Source organism: Convolutriloba macropyga, chromosome 7 (assembly GCF_964194025.1).
Source record: "Convolutriloba macropyga chromosome 7, txConMacr16.3, whole genome shotgun sequence".
NCBI classification, from domain to species: domain Eukaryota; kingdom Metazoa; phylum Xenacoelomorpha; order Acoela; family Convolutidae; genus Convolutriloba; species Convolutriloba macropyga.
In genome coordinates this window covers 5,409,545-5,431,521 of record NC_134474.1, presented here as the reverse complement: position 1 = coordinate 5,431,521, position 21,977 = coordinate 5,409,545, and the positions used below count along the sequence as shown (strand labels likewise).

At 36.8% G+C, this 21,977-nt stretch overlaps 1 protein-coding gene across 1 annotated transcript in view; it reads left to right on the top strand.

Annotated features, from left to right (window-relative positions):
* LOC142342563 (microtubule-associated protein RP/EB family member 1-like) overlaps window positions 1-21,977 on the top strand; it is a 47,967-nt gene that overhangs the window by 961 nt on the left and 25,029 nt on the right. The window lies entirely within an intron of this gene.

Genomic DNA, 21,977 nt, shown 5'->3' with positions numbered 1-21,977 from the left:
TATCCGAAATTGCATCGAAACTCTGTAATGGTTGAAACCGAGAACTCACCCCATCGTAACAATTGAATTGAGTTCAGGGAAATGCAAAAACTAGTTATACTTAAGGTGTCGAAACATCAACGACGAAAATTATCTTATACTGATCAAATTCGTGTGCTCTTGCTCTCTTTGCAAAAAGCAAAATTTTAACGAAGGTGAAATAGAAGGAAAAATTTTAAAAAGGTGAACAAAATCCTATGCACTGTTACAGCGAAACTTAATAACTGCTTCCGAAGCTAAACTGAAAACACAGAAATTTGAAGATCACATCAGAGAAATTAAACGATAGAGATTAAAGATCTCATCAGACAAAATGAACATTGACTAAAAGAACAGGTCCCATGTCTACATTGAGAGCTCTCATCCAACTTCTTGTGATTGAAAAACTAACCTGTTTATTAATTTTATGTCGTAAATGATGTTCTGTTTGTTGGATAATATGCGTTTTCATAAAAATGTAGTGATTTGTCAATTTTTGTTTCTTTTCCTCTTCTTTCAGCACATTCGCGCAATAACAGATCCAATGGTTTTCAAATGATGCCCAATTGAATTTGCTTAGTCTTTCAGTACAATTTTAGCTGAATTAATATGAATAACATTAAAAATCAATATTCAGATAATTGCTAGATATTTTAATGGCTTCAATAAATTGTGTTTTCGCAAAGTGTTCGTAATTGTTTGAGTTTTTTGGCATCTTTAGTCCGTTTCTATGGCTCAGTGTCACCAAAGACAGGTCCTATCCGTTTCGTATTGACGTTTCAGTCAATTGTTAAGAATTAATTTGTTAAAAGCTAATGGCTTTTAAGACGTTTGAAGTTATTTGGTTTAAAAACTGTTGCTTGATCTTTGAATTTTGCCTCATTTCTTCTTTTTGTTTACTTGTTACATAATCTCATTAAAGAAAAGTCCCAACTGCTATGTATTCAAGGATAAGTAAATTTATGTTTTGAAAGTTTTATTTTATTGCATTTTGACGGTGCGGCAAGGTGCTTTTAAATTTAGATAATGAGTTTTTGCCATGGAATTTTGGTTTTGCTTATTTTATTCGTTTTTACTTGTAGCCTTTTCAACGGCAGATGTTTTGAGTGCTGTAAAGAGGCATGGCATTTTGTAATTCAAACACTAGCTCCGTTGAGTGACCATTTTTTTAAAACTCAAACATCTATTTTTGTTTAGCTTTTCGTTTGGTTGACAGATCAGTTAAAAACGTAGATTCGCATGTTGATGGCAATTTCACGGGAGCCCATCCATATCTAAGTGCAATCCCATCTCTAAACACTCCCTCAGTTAAATCAGATTGATATCGTTTCAATAGAAGCGCTGTTAGCTGGCAAAGATGCTCCTTTTTCAATAGCCAAATCTATAGAATATACCTCTTTTCATTGATTAGATCTTTGATTGCAAACGTTTTTGCTCAAGTTTGTTCTTGTTTTTATTTTCTGATTTTCTGAAGAATTTTGCCCGGTGAAACTCTGCATCTATAGAGCTATGATTCTGTAACGGTTCACAAATCCGAATAAATATTTCATATTTGTTTGCCTTGTCTGCATGAAGAAGAATGCTTAGGCCACCGTCTTTAACCGGAATAGGAAAAACCTTCCGGTATTTGTCATTGTAAGAGGGATGGTTCAATATTGAAGGCATAAGATTTCTTTCAATTGTTTTTCGGTTTCCCTGAGCAGACTGTCTGAGTTTGGATTGTTCCTGGCAATAAATATCAATTTATGTTGCAGTCCGTTTGTAAATGATTTCAGGGGACACTTTATTAGGTTTGGCAAGTTTCTCAAGCATGTGTTCATCTTACACTAGTTCATTGACTTTTTTTTCGGAAAATCGTTTATATCAGAACCAATAATTTAACACGGAACTAGATGACTTTCAAAAACATCAACATCTAATTCCGAACAAATTTTGTTCGCCTTCTGAACAAACCCGGGTTTTGTAATGAATGACATTTGATCGCATCATAACCAAATGCACCGCCATGTTCATTGAGCTTGTCTACCAGAATTCGTAGTGATTGAAGACTACCGGCCAGATTATCGTCACCTGCGTACCATAAATGAGTCAGATTTTGAACTGCAAGCATGTCGATGAGAAGAAGTGTAGCCACTCCGTACCTTGACACGGCTATTGGATCATCTTGTAGTGTTACTTCTTGAGACTTCATTACTCTTTTATCAATGAAAATGTCTGATGGGTCTTATAAAAGCTTCTGATTGCTGAATAAATTGAAGGATCAAGCTTTCTTTTTGTTTTTTATCGCCAAATTCCTATTCAAGTTATCAAATGCGTTGTTGGCGTCAATCAGAAGAATCCCTTCATTAAGATTTTCAAGAAAGTGCATGGATAGCATTTTGGATGCTACTTTTTTGTCCAAGGCACATCCATACGTTTTCCCCAATTAAATGGAGGTCTCGTTTAACGCACTTCACTATACTCCTAACAAAACTTCGTCATAAGACCTCGCCAGTGCCAATAGGTCGAACCCCAGGGCATTTATCCAGTGCACTCAGACGACAAGCGTTATGAGAAAATTTAATTCTTCTTTGGCTTTTCCTATTGCGGTTTTGGACACGGTTTTGCAGAAATCAATTGAGGAGGATTTGTGCGATGTGAAGAAATTTCTCCAATCCTCTGCATCAAAACAAGACTGGCCATGGCTGCCATTTGTTTTCCTTGCGGCGCGTTTTAATTCAAAGCCATTTTTTTTCAAAAATAGAAGCATGAAACAGCAATTCAGATTGGTTGCTATGTTTTTAAGGTCGGCTTTCTGGCGACATGGTTGCTTTTCTTGTAAAATATTGATTGCGATGCAGTTTTTTCCTCTCATAACCACTCTATCAGATGTTGATAGTACACCGCCCTTTGCATCGCCTGAAAGACATCATAGAGCATTCCATATCTTAGCGGACTCCATATGTTTGTCAAAGGCTTTAAGTTCACCCACTTCTCGTTGTCTATTTATTTTCTTTAATTGCTCCTGAAGTGCCGTGGCATCAACGAACAGGTCGTCAATTTCGCACCTGATTCACAGATCAAGCCGTTTAGGCAAGGTTTTTGTTATTGAAGTCTGAGGCCCAACTTCAAGCGTCTTAGCGAGGATGGCGTTCATAACATCGGCATTTTTGAAGCCTACTTTATTTTTGCTGATGGTAAAGAGGATTTTTTTCCAGTGAAATGTTTCGTTGTAAATTTTGCGTAGTTTCTGTTTGTTTGTGTTGAAAATGTTTCCGAAGTCGTATAGTTCAGGGGGTGCCTCGATTGGGGGTGGTGGACTTTGTTTACCTAATTCTTGGGGGTCATTTTTTGCAAGTTCCCCGCTGTGTTTTCAAATGAAATTTCGATGGTGATCGTTTTTAGTTGACAGGCTGCTGCTTTTGTTATGCATGTATGTGCCGCAACGATAGCACCAAACTCAATCTCAGGGAGGTGAATTGAACACCTAAAGCAATGGGTTTGAGTACCTCACATTGTAAGAGGGAGGCTGTTTACTGAGTGTAGATTATTGACAATGATGAATAGAAATATGGAGAAATTTCATTGCAAAATAATATCACACGATGCAGATACAGGGAAAACAAATGCTTAACGTAGAAAAAGAAATGAATACTCTCTTGACAGAAAGGAGACTTCCTGAAGAAGAAAAATGGTGAAATTATTAAGGGAATTGTATAAAACTGAAGAAAACGGTGCAGAGTCAAGTTCATGTAGTATATTTTCCTGTTTAAAAGTTCATTAATTGAAGTGGCATTCATTTTAGGTAAGACAACAATAACCAATCAGAAATTATAAGATATGATATCCAACAGAATTCGGTAGCATTCAATGAAGGGAGAGCAGGAGTAGTGGTGATCACTGATTCCTGTGACAATGCATACTGATCTCAAATTGAGGGCAGGATACTGCTTGAAAACAATGAAGAGGTCAATCGGGTTAGCTCCGCAATATGAGTGCATGGTTGCTCCGACTGTGAGGTCTTCAATATATGTTGTCCTGGATGTACCAATTACTAATTCTTTTGCATTCCTGGGCAAGATTTGTGCAGCAAATTGTCTCATGAAGCGGTATCGTCTGGTTCACGCATGTACAATCAGCTTGAAATCATGCGAAAACACAGGAGTGTCACTCACAGACGCACAGCATACACATAGATATATTCAGGTACACTATATAAACATATAGAAGTACGCATGTGTTGGAGCAGTACAACCTGTTGTTTAGATGTCGTTTCCTCCCGGTTTTGCGACGTACCCCAGTGAGCACAAAAATCCCGGGTATCGTGGACCCCAGAGGCCACCAACAGCACACAGGACCGCTGAGAGAACACAAAGAGTAAGGCACAGCGAATCACTGAGGGCAAAACTTGACGAGCCTGTTTCTAAAAACCCCTAAGGGCGCTCCACCACACACAAGCAAATGATGGGCATAACGTATCTTTTTAATATGTTTATCACAACATTTAGGAGAATTGCTTCCGGAAACGTTCGATATCCTTTGATCTAAAAAAATTTCATTAAAATGCCCGCTTTACGCAAAGCAAACACATAATTATGTAAAAGATTTTTTGACATATAGAAATTCTGCACCCAAAATGCTGCTTTTGACAATCTAGATGTCCAATATTTGATCGTGCACGCAGACTGAATAATGTAAATACATCGAAGTAAGTTTAAAAAGGAAGCTTTTCAAAATTGTTCAACTTGGAGAAATTTTGGCAGATGTGAACGAATAAGAAAATGAGTTTGGAAGAAAAATTCACTGAATTATAGCATCGACTAGTGGAAAAACAAAACCAATAGAATCAGCGTGTAACAGTGAAAAAAAGCACAACATGTACTCAGAGATCAGGTCTATGATATAAAGCTCGGCAAAATAACACAAACTCTAAGTTTTAATTAAACTCTAAATTTTAAATAAACACAAACTGTAAATTTTAATTAAACTAATCATGGTCAATACTACGCCTGCAGCTTTTCATAAAGGGCATTCACTGCGTCCATTGATTGTAATCCATTGTAGGAAATTGGGAAATTAAATTGTTGACTCACATCTTTAAAGTGTGATAGATAGTGGCTAGATAGTAGCCTGAAATCTGAACTATTAGTTTCGCTAAACTAATTCATATAATTTAAAAAAGTGTTCCAATTAAGAATTTCAAGCATTTCTTGTTGATTTCTAAGACAGTCGTTGAAGTGAGTGCCATCAGCAGTTTCTTATTGGATGTTCAAAACAGTAGAGTGTAGGTTAATTCGTTCCTCGGTATTGTTCTTTGTCAATTTTGTGGGTAGCTTTTTCAGTGACGTGATACAATACCGGAAAGATGAACGAACTAATCAACAACCAGGCAAAACTTTTTGCTGAATTAGAATGCATAAAAACTTAATAACGTGAAAAACGAAACACAGTTTCAGATGAAGAGGGGCAAGGATCACCAATTTAGTTTTGGAAAACAGAAAACATTAAACAAACGAAGAAAAATCAAACGACAGGTCAGTTTGGTCATTTCTGTAGGAATGACCAAACTGATCTGGTCTCTGACCAGCTTATAACAGGATATGGCCTATGGAATGATTTGGCCTCTGGTCAGCTTATTACAGATAGACACAATATTTTTTGGCAAGCATACGTTTGCAATAAGGACTCTGACCATTACTAAACAGCAACTTAAAAAACAAAACTGGTTCTTCTTTGAGCTCTCTGAGAGAAAACACAGAAGGAATTAAAGCCAAGGATGCATAGTAACAGATTGGCGATACACCGAAATGTGGAAAGCCGAGCCAATTTTTCTCCCTTAGTTCATTCTTAATTAGGGAATAGGGTATAATCTGTTTTCTTCTCCTACTTATCGGGGAATTTTTGAACAGTGTATTTTTGAAATCTTATTCTGCATTTACACTCTTATTACACTAACTCTATGCAAAATATAATAAAAATTTTCTGTTAAATGAAACTGGCACTCTCGTGTGGAAGACCCTCAACGAAGGAGTTTTAGAAACGAGATTTTTGATGCAGCAATCATCAACCCAACATCTTTCTCATCATCCCTTTTCTGCACAAAAGTTCAGGAATCAACCGAAATCAACCCCATCAACCTTCTGGTCTCTGTGCTAAAATATATCGCCACCAGCTTCCTGTCTCACTCAATCGATAAACTCTCAACCGCTGATCAGGAGAACTTGAACCTAATTGCCTCACGAGTCCTGGATTGGACCTCAACCCGATTTCGGTCAGACCCAAGAAGAACGTTTTTAACGATCTGTTCCCTAGTGAACTCGAAAAGGAGAAGATTATCTTGTTGCACGATCTGATTAACAACACAATCTCAACACACTACAAGACAAACAGAAACAGTCCATTTGTTGTTAAGGTTCTAGTAGCAAATCTTCAATGAGATACCAAATCTGTTTGCAATTGTGTATTGCAATTGACAAGGTGCTCCTGAAATCTTCGACGATTTGCAACCATCAGAAGTCATTGTCATCGACATCCCCAATCACATTCTGAGCTGGTCAGAGCAGGCAGACCCCACTGTTCTCACTAAATATCGTGTGGTTCATCAGTGGAGGGACCGGCAACTGCGCTCCCTCGGTGTTGCCTTTCAATACTTCCGGATCTCAAATGGATCTTTAAGACTCGAGGAAGTAAACGACGAAACCATTCAGAACACCGCGCGGCAAAAAATAGCACATCAATATTTAGGATGAGTTTTCAGTCTTTTAACACAGAACCGTAAGCGTGCTCGTTGAGTCTCTGGCTGAGAGTTGCCTAAGTTCACTCTTCTCTAACATGACGTGTAGCAGGATGGCTTCCATGGCAGATATTTGAGGAACCTGTTCCAGCAAATTTAAAAAACCTGATCTACTATTTGAATGCGTATTTTTTGGGTGGGCCATGCATCTAACTGAAACATTCACGGGTTTGTCTGATGCTGCCTTAATTGGTATCCAATCACTTGGTGAAAATGCGTTGCTTCTGTGCAGTAACTGTGTGTACATCAAACAACAACTTAAGATGAAGCTGAGCAGTCGGACGAACCAAAAGCAGGAGGAAAAGATGATTAATTTTGAAACCGAGTTGAGTGACCTCAAACTAAGTGTTGAAGGAATCAAAACTACCCTTCAAAAAAAGCCTCAAGCTGAAACTCAGAATAAACCAAGGTCATCTAGAAGAGAAAACATTCCTGACCAAGAAGAGCTGACTGGTGTTAAATTTCGTGGTGTCGCTGAATGGAAAGACAAAGTTCCAAGAATTCGCCATAAGCATGATCTCTCGGTAATAAAAAAAAATTGTCTCAACGTGAAGTAGTTGCTGAAATTGGTGATATTGTCCGTATGGGCTGATCTGACGAAAAGAAAAGTCGAACAAATCGGCTTAAGATTCCAATTGTCTCTCAGCAAAGTTTTATCCTGTCATCAGCAAGCAAGCTGAAATACTTCGCAACTCCTGTGTTTCTGAGTCAACGACAATCGAGAGAAGTAGATGAACTGGAAAATAAAGCTCTCATGATGAATACGAAACTGATCAATGAAGTTACCAGATCTGTAGGTATTCGCGTCACAGATGGCATTGTTCATGTAGAAGAAGACAATGTCTGGATCAAAAGAAGCGGAGAGTGTGAAAACCAGGACTGACCAGCTATCTATGTTCATATCTTGGTGTACAATCTTGAACAACGTCGAAGAATGCAAATTGCCAATGCCATTCAGATAACAAATCTATACCCAATCATCTGTCTGACCGAAACTTGGCTCCCGGAAAGTATTAGCAACATAGCTATCTTCTTACCCAATCTTAAATTTTTTTGAAAACATAGACCAAGTGAAAAGGGTCTCTCCAAACACGGAGGAACTCTCATTGCAGTTACAAATATTTTAAACTGTGAAATTTGGTCAGGATTGCGTCATTGTCCAACGCTTGACGTAGACTCCTTTGCTCATATGCTAATTTTACAATCCTCCCAAAAACAATATTTTTTTGGTGGGATCAACAGCAGATGGCGTCCCGTATTTACTTTCCTAAACAAAGGCAATAGAAATTCAAAATCCCTGAGCTCTTATTTTTTGGAGACATAAATTTCAATCAAACTGACTGCACATCAATGACTATAACCAATCCTTTGGAACGACTGTTTCTAGATAAAATTTCTGCCTGTAACCTTGAGCATTTTATTAAAGGTGACTCAGGTCGATCTCTTGATGTCGTGTAGGCGAATAATCCAGAAACAATTCTGAAAGTTGCACTAATGTACACATGAATAATCTGTTCAGTTCTGATCACACACCAGTCTCCGTAAAACTCTAACTCCAACAAACGTTCTGTCATCAAAGTCTTTTTACACCCATGAAAAGTCTCGACTTCTCCTAATTCTGTCGAAAAGAGCAAATTTGAACGAAATAAATGATTTCACAGATGCCAATCCTTTTAATCTATACTGCTTTAGTAATGTGGGTTTCTTGCTTGAGCAATGTTATCTTTGGCTGCTCGAAGTTTTACAGGATTTTTTCTCGGTAAAAATGAAACGCCGGTCCCAGTTAGCTCACTGGGTGAGCTCAAAACATCCTACCAAATAAAAAACTGGACACTTTGCAAAGCAAAGTTCGAAAAATTCCTCTTTCAACAATCTTCTCTCACTGTCAACCATATATGCACCAAAAAACGTGCGCCTTGAATTTGTGGCTCGGAGTCGCCAAGGTTCGCCAAATCTCAACGATTCAAAGTTCGAACTGATGAAAAAACTGAAGCAGCACAAACCCAACAAGCAGTCACGCTCAACGAAAACCAAAAAACATTGGAAAAAAATAATCTTCGATATTGGCAAATTCTCAGTTCTTCAAAAGTATCTGAGGAGTTTGTCGAAAGCTAGCCCCGTCCCAAGTATATGTATCTTGATTATTCGAAAGCTAATATCAAAAAAGCCAATCTTTTCAACAAATACTTCCAGTCTGTCTTTTCTGCTGCAGAGCCCAAACAAATGGGGACTGAATGCTCCGAATCCTTGAGAAGAAAATCGCATTTTACCTCAGGAGAAATTAAACTAACACTTTTGGATCTCCACAACATGAAAGCAAAAGGACCTGACGGAATAGGCAAGGACCTCTCAGTTGAGCTAGCTCCATCCCGGATTATATCGCTAGCACGCCTTTTCAATACAATAACGAATAAACAAGCATACCCAAGCGCATGGAAAACTAGTGAGATTGTTCCAATCTTCATAGATGGCGATCGTCAAGCAGTCTCAAACTATCGGCCCATCAGCAATCTTCTGATTTTTCGAAAGCTAATGAGAAATTATTATTGGACAATCTCCTCAAAGTCATCTTACTGCAGCCCTCTGATCAACATTATGGAATCCGAAAAAAAAGATCAACGACGACAAACCTCATCAATCACCTTCATGATGTTTTTGTAAAGCTGGATAATGTCGACTGATTATGTCGAATCTCGTTCAATGTTGACAAGCAAAAAGCCTTTGAAAAAGTAAATCACAGACTACTTTAAGACAAGCTCCGGAAGTTCAGGAAGCATGCCTGAAGCTCACTGAAAACTATCTCACCGGAGGGCAACAAAGCGTCAAGGTTAAAAACTTTTTGTCTACTACTCTTCAAGTTTACAGTGGAGTTTCCCAAGGTTCTCTTGTGGTCTCTTTTCTTCCTTGCTTTTGTAAATGACCTTCCAGAATATGTTATGTCAGAGGGCTAAAAATAGAGAGGTTCTCAAAGCAATTGAGACAAACCCCGTTACGGTAGAAAATGAGATCAACAAGATCTGAAAATGGTATGAATATGATCTAATGGCCGTCAACGTCAAGAAGAGCTAAGTTCTGACCATAAAATGTTACCATGACATCAATGTATCTGGAAATACCCTAAGTATAGCAACTGAAAAAAAGACCTGGGCTTGACGGTGTCACAAGGCTTGTCGCATGCTGGACAGAGAACGTGTAAGGCCTTGAAAGCTCTTTACATTCCGCAGAGAAACGCTTCCAATACAAGTTTGAGCGAAAGAAGAAAGCTTTCAAAAACTACGTTCTCCCGGTAATCAGTCACGGTCGCTCTCTCTGGCTTCCCAGCAAAAGTGATCTCACACGTTACTTCAAAATGTGCTAAGAAAGCGCTAGTTGGATTTTGAGCGGGGAAAGATTGAGTTAAAAAGACAGTCTGCTGAAACTAGAAATCTTTCCACTGTCAGTCTACCAGGATCTGCATGCCATTCTCTTGTTTGCAAAAATTTTGACTGGGACAATAGATAGGTACAAGCAGAAGTTTGTCAGTGTCTCAGATTTGAGCGCAGCCAGAAGTACAGCGACTCGCAACTTTTCATCTACAAATTTTGGCCTGAAGAAACCCAATTCTGATTTTTGATTTGGAACATTTTATTTGACTAACACCAGCAGTAACTTCTTCACACGTGACATACTACTGAATTAACAGCATAAGCAGAAATAACTCGGGCTTTACAGGAAATATTTCGAGTTGAAATATAAAGAGAACGATATGTGCACTTGGACATCTCTATGTGGATGCACAAATTGTAGATTTTTGAAGAAAATTAACTTTGATAACGATCTTTGTTAGCTGACTGAACAACCCATTTTGTCGAGAGGATAACCCGCTTGGTTTTTGCTAAAGCCTTTGTTTTTATTATTATTACTGTTATTATTATTTATATTAGGGTGGAATGATAAAAGTTATACTCTTTCTTCCACCATTATGACTTGAATCATTTGTTTGTACTCTCTAACGCCCTTGATTTTGTACCTGGATATATTTGAAGTTCTTAAAACCATCTGCAAAGACCAACTCTGGGCAGGAGTTTGAATTGATTTGAGCGACTCTTCGATCCGATGAAAAGATTATTTTTCAAAATGTTTTATCAGCTTAATTTGTACAAAAAAAACAACGAAGACACGGTTTTTTTTTCATGGAAATGCTGCAACAAAATTACCTGGAGATCTAACATTCTTCTGCAAAGAAAAACTTTGGGTTTGAGTTTGAGTTGATTTCAACCTCTCATCGATCCTATGACAAACTTGTATTTCAAAAAAATTCAGCCGCTAAATTCGTTCAAAAAAACAACGAGGGCAAGATTTTTTTATAGACAACCTACACCAAATATACTTGGAGCTCTAAAAACATCAATACACCTAACCAAAACAAAAAGTTTAATTTCACCCTTGCACACTTAATTTAGAGGAGAAAAAGAACTGCATTTTTATATTCTTACACTCTTTACACTCTTTTCCCCGTTATTTTTAAGGAAAGTCCTCGGCCCGGGAGGATTCTGAAACTTTTGGAGAACGCAATCCCATTTGTCGTTACAAAATTGTAAAGTTTTGTTGGTGTCGGATTTCACAGACTGATATAAGAGCCCAAAATGAACATTCACTACAAACCTACTGACATTGAAGTATTACTTCATATACAAAAAAATTGACTTTTGAAACTCAAAAATTATTCTGGTAGATGTTATATTAAAATATTTAATTCTGGAGGTTATATTGAAATATGCACTGTATGAGCAGGCTCTTTGGCCTCCAAAGATACCCAAAATATAGCCTGTAAGCTTAGTGAGAAATAAGGAGGACTCCTGTGCCGATTTCATAAATTTTTTGTTATTTTTTATAGTTAAGTTTACGCACTGTTTACAAACTCACAAGTGTTTTCAAAATCAAAGTTTAATGTGCATAAAATATTTAATGCAACCAGTGACTGCGAATACTTGGATGTAGCGCTTAAGAGTAATCAAGAGATCTGGAGTGAAAATCAATATCCAACTGAGTGGTAATACAGTATTGTTTATGAGACCTTGGAGAAAATAGTCACAAAAGAAAAAGTTACAGCAAAACCCACCAAAAATTATCAACATCTTATAAAGTTTAAAACTTTAACAAAAAACGGCTTAAACCGAGGTTTTTTCAATACAGAGGAAATATCACTCAAACTTTTGCAAGTAGACTGAAAAATTGGTTGATTTTCAAGTCATTTTCACTACGTGAAAGCTAAGAAGTCGCTTGCCCACCCCAAAATCATCTTTTGATAAGAATACGAAACCCCATTTGATATATAAAGTTACATGTAAGGGATGCAGTTCCGTCTGTGTTTGCCAAACCAGCCGACATGCTACTTCTACAATATCGGAACATCAAAAAAAGGATTTTCCTGTTGGACAACACAACGTTGAATGTTGTGATACAACGCATAATATTGAATGGGAGATTCTAGTTGCATGTCACGGGGTTGTTGAACTAATGAAAATAGAAGCGATCTACATCAAAACGCTGAATCCGCAATTGAACACGCGCGATGAGTACCAGTACCGGAGGCGCAAATTGACTTTGAAGTAATATTTCAATTACAAAATTTGTCTTTTGAAATCTTAAAAATATTCTGGTGCATGTAATTCGGAATTTTGCCAACCCAACAGAAAAAAATAACAACAGATAGAAATGAATTTAAAACTCACTTTTCAGGTATAGAAAGCATTATAGCCCGGATGTTCAAAAACTCCTGAATAAAGATTGAATTAATTGAAGGTTTAAATAAATGACAACTTTATATGCTTCGTAAAAGATTTAATTTAATTTTTAAACCTGGCAATAATTGCAATCTTCAAAAACTTTTCATATTTTAATCGATTTAGGTTTTAATTGACAATTCCTTCTTCTCTGCATCTTTAACATTTTAATCTCAAAGATCTACGGGCCCAGAAAATGCAAGAGAAAGCAAAAACATGGTTATTTTTGACAAATTACAGACAGGATAATTCATATTTTAGCAACCAGCTCACTCCATCACGCAGCAAAGAGTGTTCAATACACCAAAAAGAGGGAATTACGGACACAAATAACAACAATACCTGAACATTCTTTCAACCCCAATACAATTGACGAACTCACAGAACCTTTCGGTCAGGGGCCGATTGAGCACAAGGACTGATATGGTTTTGTGGCATGATCTTATCAACAACAAAGGTTAACATAATACTTGACCACAAATTACAACAAATTTGAACCGCTGGTATACTCTTAGTTTACTGGAACTGCTGATATTTTCAAAGAGTTGTTGAGCACTGGGAAGATTTTTCCATAGACGAACTACACCAAATATAATTTGAGCTCTGAAAACATCAACACACTTAATTAAAATAAAAAGATTAATTTCACCCTTGCACACTTAATTTAGCGGAGAAAAAGGGCTACATTTTTTTAAACCTCTTTACCCTCTATTCCCCATTCTTTTGCGAAAATTCCTTGGCCCGGACAGATTCTGAACATTTGGAGAGCGCAACCTCATTTGAAACGAGTCGTCACAAAAACGTAAAATTTTGTTGGGGTCGGATTTCACAGACTGATATAACAGCCCAAAATGAACATTCACTACAAAAACAGATCCCAAATCTACTGACATTGAAGTATTAGTTCAAATACAAATAATTGACTTTTCAAATTCAAAATTATTCTTGAAATATTAAACTCTGGAGCTAACATTGAAATATGCACTGTGGGAGCAGGCTCTTTGACCTCCAAAGTTGTCAAAAATATAACCTGTAAGCTTAGTGGGAATTAAAGAGCACTCCTGCACCGATATCATAACTTTTTATTGTTGTTTCTTATAGTTAAGTTTACGCACTGTTTACAAACTCAAAAGTGTTTCCAAAATCAAACATGAATGCGCGTAAGATTTTTAATGCAACCAGTGACTGCGAATACTTTGATGTAGCGCTTAAGAGAAATCAAGAGATCTGGATTGAAAATCAATATCCAACTGAGTTGTCATGCAGTATTTTTAATGAGACTTCGGAGAAAATAGTCAGGAAGGAAAAAGTTACAGCAAAACCCACCAAAAATTATCAACTTTTTTTTAAGGTTAAAATTTTAACAAAAAACGGCTTGAACCGAGGTTTTTCTCAATAAAGATGAAACATCACTCAAAATTTTGCAAGTAGACTGAAAAAATTGTGTGAAATTCAAGTCGTTTTCACTACGAGAAAGCTAAGAACTCGATTGTCCACCCTGAAATCATCTTTTGATAGGAATATGAAACACCATTTGTTGTATAAAGTTACATGTAATGAATGCAGTTCCATCTGAGCATTGTGATACAACGCATAATTTTGAATGGGAGATTCTAGTTGCATGTCCCGGGGTTGAACAACTAATGACAAAAGAAGCGATCTACATCAAAAAGCTGAAACCGCAATCGAATACGCGCGATGAGTACCCGTTCCAGAGGCGCAAATTGACTTTGAAGTAATAGTTCAATTACAAAAAAAATGACTTTTGAAATCTAAAAATATTCTGGTACATGTTAATTCGGAATTTTGTCAACCCAACAGATAAAAAATAACAACAGATAGAAATCAAATTAAAATTCACTTTTCAGTTATAGAAAGCATTATAGCCAGAATTTTCAAAAACTACGGAATAAAGATTGAATTAGTTTAATGTTTAACTAAGAGACAAGTTTATATGCTGTGTAAATGATTTCATTTAATTTTTAAAACTGGCGATAAACGCAATCTTCGAAAACCTTTCTTTTTTTAATCGATTTAAGCTTTAATTGATAATTCCTTCTTCTCTGCATCTTTACCATTGTAAGTTTAAAGTTTTAACGGCCCAGAAAATGCAAGAGAAAGCAAAAACCTAGTTATTTTTGAAAATTTACAGACAGCAAGAAAATTCATCTTTTAGCAACCAGCTCACTTCATCACGGGGCAAAGAGTGTTCAATACAGCAAAAAAGGGAGTTACTGGCAAAAAAACAACAATACCTGAACTTTCTTTCAGCCCTAATACAAGTGACAAACTGACAAAATCTTCTGGTCAGGGGCTGATTGAGCACAACGACTGATATGGTTGTGTGGCATGATCTAATCAACAACAAGAGCTAACAAACTACCTGACCACAAATAACAACAAGGTTAGAGTGCTGATATACTTTCAGCTTACTGGAACTGCTGATATTTTTCAAAGACTTTTTGAAGACTGGGAAGACTTTTTACATAGACGAACTACAACAAATATAGTTGGAGGTCAGAAAACATTAATACACTTAATTAAAACAAAAAGATTAAATACACCCTTGCACTCTTAATTTAGCGGAGAAAAAGGCCTGCATTTTTATGTTCTTACCCTCTTAACACTCATTTCCCCGTTTTTTGGAAAAATACCTGACCCCGGGAACCGGGAAGATTCTGAAACATTTGGAGAACGCAACCCCATTTGAAACAAGTTGTTACAAAAATGTAAAATCTTGTTGGGGTCGGATTTCACAGACTGATATAAGAACCCAAAATGAACATTCACTACAAAAACAGATCCCAAATCTACTGACATTGAAGTATTAGTTCAAATAGAAATTGACTTTTCAAATTCAAAAATTATTCTGGAAATATTAAACTCTGGAGCTTACATTGAAATATGCACTGTGGGAGCAGGCTCTTTGACCTCCAAAGTAGTCGAAAATATAACCTGTAAGCTTAGTGGGAATTAAAGAGCACTCCTGCACCGATATCATAACTTTTTATTGTTGTTTCTTATAGTTAAGTTTACGCACTGTTTACAAACTCAAAAGTGTTTCCAAAATCAAACATGAATGCGCGTAAGATTTTTAATGCAACCAGTGACTGCGAATACTTTGATGTAGCGCTTAAGAGAAATCAAGAGATCTGGATTGAAAATCAATATCCAACTGAGTGGTCATGCAGTATTTTTAATGAGACCTCGGAGAAAATAGTCACGAAGGAAAATGTTACAGCAAAACCAACCAATAATTATCAACACTTTATAGAGGTTAAAATTTTAACAAAAATTAGCTTAAACCGAGGTTTTGTTTCAATACAGAGAAACATCACTCAAAATTTTGCAAGTAGACTGAAAGAATTGTTTGATACTCAAGTCATTTTCACTACGAGAAAGCTAAGAACTCAGTTGCCCACCCTGAAAACATCTTTTGATAAGAATATGAAACCCCATTTGTTATATAAAGTTACATTCGCCAAACCAGCCGACATGTTACTTCTAGAATATCAGAGCACCAAAAAAAAGATTTCCCTGTTGGACAACACCTCGTTGAATGATGTGATACAACGCATAATATTGAATGGGAGATTCTAGTTGCATGACACGGGGTTGAAGAACTAATGCCAATAGAAGCGATCTACATCAAAACGCTGAAACCGCAATTGAAATCGTGCGATGAGTACTGGTACCGGAGGCGCGAATTGACTTTGAAGTATTAGTTCGAATACAAAAAATTTGACTTTTGAAATCTAAAATTTATTCTGTTACATGTTAGTTCGGAATTTTGTCAACCCAACAGGTAAAAAATAACAGTAGATAGAAATGAATTTAAAACTCACTTTTCAGGTATAGAAAGCATTATAACCGGGAATTTCAAATACTCCTGAATAAAGATTAACTTGATATAAGGTTTGAATCAAAGAAAAGTTTATATGCTTTGTAAATGGTTTCATTTTATTTTTAAAACCGGCGATAAACGCAATCTTCGAAAACCTGTCTTTTTTTAATCGATTTAAGCTTTAATTGATAATTCCTTCTTCTCTGCATCTTTACCATTGTAAGTTTAAAGTTTTAAGGGCCCAGAAAATGCAAGAGAAAGCAAAAACCTAGTTATTTTTGAAAATTTACAGACAGCAAGAAAATTAATATTTTAGCAACCAGCTCACTTTATCACGGGGCAAAGAGTGTTCAATACAGCAAAAAAAAGGAGTTACTGGCAAAGATAACAACAATACCTGAACTTTCTTTCAGCCCCAATACAAGTGACAAACTGACAAAATCTTCTGGTCAGGGGCTGATTGAGCACAACGACTGATATGGTTGTGTGGCATGATCTAATCAACAACAAGAGCTAACAAACTACCTGACCACAAATAACAACAAGGTTAGAGTGCTGATATACTCTCAGCTTACTGGAACTGCTGATATTTTTCAAAGACTTTTTGAAGACTGGGAAGACTTTTTACATAGACGAACTACATCAAATATAGTTGGAGGTCAGAAAACATTAATACACTTAATTAAAACAAAAAGATTAAATACACCCTTGCACTCTTAATTTAGCGGAGAAAAAGGACTGCATTTTTATGTTCTTACCCTCTTAACACTCATTTCCCCGTTTTTTGGAAAAATACCTGACCCCGGGAACCGGGAAGATTCTGAAACATTTGGAGAACGCAACCCCATTTGAAACGAGTTGTTACAAAAATGTAAAATTTTGTTGGGGTCGGATTTCACAGACTGATATAAGAACCCAAAATGAACATTCACTACAAAAACAGATCCCAAATCTACTGACATTGAAGTATTAGTTCAAATAGAAATTGACTTTTCAAATTCAAAAATTATTCTGGAAATATTAAACTCTGGAGCTTACATTGAAATATGCACTGTGGGAGCAGGCTCCTTGACCTCCAAAGTTGTCGAAAATATAACCTGTAAGCTTAGTGGGAATTAAAGAGCACTCCTGCACCGATATCATAACTTTTTATTGTTGTTTCTTATAGTTAAGTTTACGCACTGTTTACAAACTCAAAAGTGTTCCCAAACTCAAACATGAATGCGCGTAAGACTTTAATGCAACCAGTGACTGCGAATACTTTGATGTAGCGCTTAAGAGAAATCAAGAGATCTGGATTGAAAATCAATATCCAACTGAGTGGTCATGCAGTATTGTTAATGGGACCTTGGATAAAATAGTCACGAAGGAAAATGTTACAGCAAAACCAACCAATAATTATCAACACTTTATAGAGGTAAAAATTTTAACAAAAATTAGCTTAAACCGAGGTTTTGTTTCAATACAGAGGAAACATCACTCAAAATTTTGCACGTAGACTGAAGGAATTGTGTGATACTCAAGTCATTTTCACTACGAGAAAGCTAAGAACTCAGTTGCCCACCCTGAAAACATCTTTTGATAAGAATATGAAACCCCATTTGTTATATAAAGTTACATTTGCCTAACCAGCCGACATGTTACTTCTAGAATATCAGAGCACCAAAAAAAGATTTCCCTGTTGGACAACACCTCGTTGAATGTTGTGATACAACGCATAATATTGAATGGGAGATTCTAGTTGCATTACACGGGGTTGAAGAACTAATGCCAATAGAAGCCGTCTACATCAAAACGCTGGAACCACAATTGAAAACGTGCGATGAGTACTGGTACCGGAGGCGCGAATTGACTTTGAAGTATTAGTTCGAATACAAAAAATTTGACTTTTGAAATCTAAAATTTATTCTGTTACATGTTAGTTCGGAATTTTGTCAACACAACAGGTAAAAAATAACAACAGATAGAAATGAATTTAAAACTCACTTTCCAGGTATAGAAAGCATGATAACCGGGAATTTCAAATACTCCTGAATAAAGATTAAATTAATATAAGGTTTGAATCAAAGAAAAGTTTATATGCTTTGTAAATGATTTCATTTTATTTTTAAACCTGGCGATAAACGCAATGTTTGAAAACCTTTCTTTTTTTAAATCAATTTAGTTTTAATTGACAATTCCTTCTTCTCTGCATCTCTACCATTGTCAGTACAAATTTTACGGGCCTAGAAAATGCAATAGAAAGCAAAAACTTTGTTATTTGTGAAATGTTGCAGACAGGATACTTCATATTTGAGCAACCAGCTCACTCCATCACGTGGCAAGAAGTGTTCAATACAGCAAAAAAAGGGAACTACTGACAAAAATAACAACGATACCTGCATTTTCTTTCAGCCCCAATACAATTGAGAAATTCACAGAATCTTCTGGTCAGGGGCCGATTGAGCACAAGGACGGATATGGTTGTGTGGCATGATCTAATCAACAAAAAGAGCTAACAAACTACTTGACCACAAATAAAAAACAAGTTTAAAGCGCTGGTATACTCTCAACTTACTGGAACCGCTGATATTTTCAAAGACTTGTTGAGCACTGGGATACTGGTTCTGAGGGTGTCAAAGCACCTGATATCGAAACGGAAAAGGAAAACACAGCTGAGAGACAACAGTTTGCTCCACCGGGAACCGGCACGTGTCACATCTTTGGACACTCTTCTGCAACCCCAAGGAAACCTGAAGGTTCTGTTCAAAAAATGAAAAGTGATGAACCTCGGAAAACGACAAAGAAACGCGAGTGCAAAAGCAAGACTGATAAAAAAAAGCACGAAACGACAGTGTAGCTCCTGAACAATAGGGCTTTATTGCCCCTTGTCCTTCAGCGAGCTTCCTTGATGTGCCAAATTTGAAATTCTACCACAACCATGGCTCAGATACAGTTTTAGGCAGACAAACTGCATAAAACATTTCCTAAAATATGTCAAATCTTCAAATAAACTAATGAACAGTGAATATGGATTGGATTTTTCAAAAACTGTAATAATAATGATTTAATTCCAGATTTTCGATTTTTCAAAAACGAATTTTTTTCAGAACAAGCGGTTCACAGCTTTCAGCTTACGCTCTTAAGAAAAAAAGTCATGCAGAAAGAGGCCGTTGATTGTTCGAGGGAAACTTGAGGAGGATAGGGACATTCTCGGGAAAGAGATGAAAAAAGAACTTTTACCTTCAATTGTGTACAACATTACAAAAGAAATGAGAGATCATTCCAAATTGATTAGTAGGAGACTTAAAGACAAGTTAGCCAAGCCAGGACAGACTTTTGCGGAGTGGATCTCAAAATAATATTGTTACATTGGCGGATGTTGAATTGCCAAATTTGTCCTAGGCGTTTTATAATAAGGTCCAAGGCATCCAGTCAGGGACAACTATAATGAAGTGCATTTCCTTGCGGATGTAGACAGATTAGTTTGTGAGTTAAGGGAAAACAACACTGATGGTGATAAGTTATGCGACGAATTGTCTGCCGAATGGGACGCCAAGAACGTACGTGAGACGCCAATGGATAGAGGAGTTAAAAACTTAATGCTTTTTTGAAAGATCAGAAACTACTAGCTGTACCATTTGATAAAGGTTGCGGTCTTTGTGTTATGAAACAGACAACATACTCGGATAAGATAAATGAAATCCTCAGTGCCAGTCAGTATGAGGCTCGTAATGGGAAAAGTGGTGTCTGAATTATAAAAACGGAGAAATTGATAAATAGCAGTTTGCGTCAATTAAAGAGACAGCGAACTATAATTCAAAAGACAACTGGGTTGCAAACAGCAAGGCTTTATGGACTTGCTAAAGTACATAAAAGCGGTACGCCACTTCGGCCTGTTATGTCAAAACTCGGCAGCAGGTACGAGCACCTCAAAAATTTTCTCTCTCACTTTTTCGAGTTGGTTACCAGGTGCAAATATTGAGATTACCTCGAAAGCTGCCAGAGCCACTTAAGAGGCTACCAAATTGGATGCAGATGAGCTAGTTGTATCTCTCGATGTTAAAAGCTTTTACACCAATGTACCAGTTGAGGAGGCAATTAGAAATGCGCATAAAGAACTGTACTCCAGTGACGAGGTTCGTGAGATTCCGAGGTCAGTTATGAAGAGCCTTTTTAGACTAGCCGTAACAAATGTTCACTTTAAGTGTAAAAAAGTGGTACATTGAATCCGAGGGTTAAGCAATGGGTTCCTTGCTGGTTGTAAATCTGGCAAGTTTGTGGATGAAATAAATTGAGAAATCTTTGCAGAAACCAAATGAAGGAAGGGAGAACACTACTTCTGACACAAACGTAATATGCATTGATTGTAACCAACTCGTTAGTTTCCGAGGGAAAGGGGTTGAGTGCTAATCATGCAAAGAATGGCTCTGTGCAAAAAGCCAAAGTATCACTGACACGGATTATAAGAACCTGCAGGAAATGGAGTGGATCTGTTCCTATTGTGCGGAAAAAGGGGCGAAAGAGGACACAATAGAATTGAAATTATTCAAGAGGTATGAGGATGACATAGTGTGCACTGTCAGGGGGAACCCTCACGATTACCTTGAGTATGCAAAATCTCCTGAGTTTGCAAAAAACTCACCATTCGCTCTTGAGACACCAAACAGTAGTGGAGACCTGGCATTCCTATATCTTAACCTTAACGAAAACGAAGATAGGAAAATTAGCTGTCATTGGTATCAAAAGTCAACCGATACCGGCATAATCCTAAATTGCCCTAGCTTTGCACCGTTACAAAATAAGAAAAATATGATTCAAGGGATTGCGCATAGGATTTTTAAGGCGACCAGTGACTGGCATTCCTTTGATGTAGCGCTTAAGAGAAATCAAGAGATGAGGACTGAAAATCAATATCCAACTGAGTGGCTATCCAGTATTGATAATGAGACCTTGGATAAAATAGCCACGAAGCAAAAAGTTACAGCAGAACCCACCAAAAATTATCAACTTTTTTTTAAGGTTAAAATTTTAACAAAAAACGGCTTGAACCGAGGTTTTTCTCAATAAAGATGAAACATCACTCAAAATTTTGCAAGTAGACTGAAAAAATTGTGTGAAATTCAAGTCGTTTTCACTACGAGAAAGCTAAGAACTCGATTGTCCACCCTGAAATCATCTTTTGATAGGAATATGAAACACCATTTGTTGTATAAAGTTACATGTATAAAGGTCAATTGTTTCAACAAAAAGCGGATTAAACCGAGGTTTTTTTCAATACAGAGGAAACATAACTCAAAGTTTTCCAAATAGACTGAAAAAATTGTCTGATATTCAAGTCGTTTTCACTACGATAAAACTAAGAACTCGCTTGCCCACCCTGAAATCATCTTTTAATAAGAGTCTGAAACCCCTTATGGTATATAAGGTTACATGTAATGGATGCAATTCCATCTGTCTTGGCCAAACCAGCCGACATGTTACTACTAGAATATCGGAGCATCAAAAGAAGGATTCCTCTGTGGGACAACACCTCGTTGAAATTTGTGATACAGCGCATAATATTGAATGGGAGATTCTAGTTGCATGTCACGGTGTT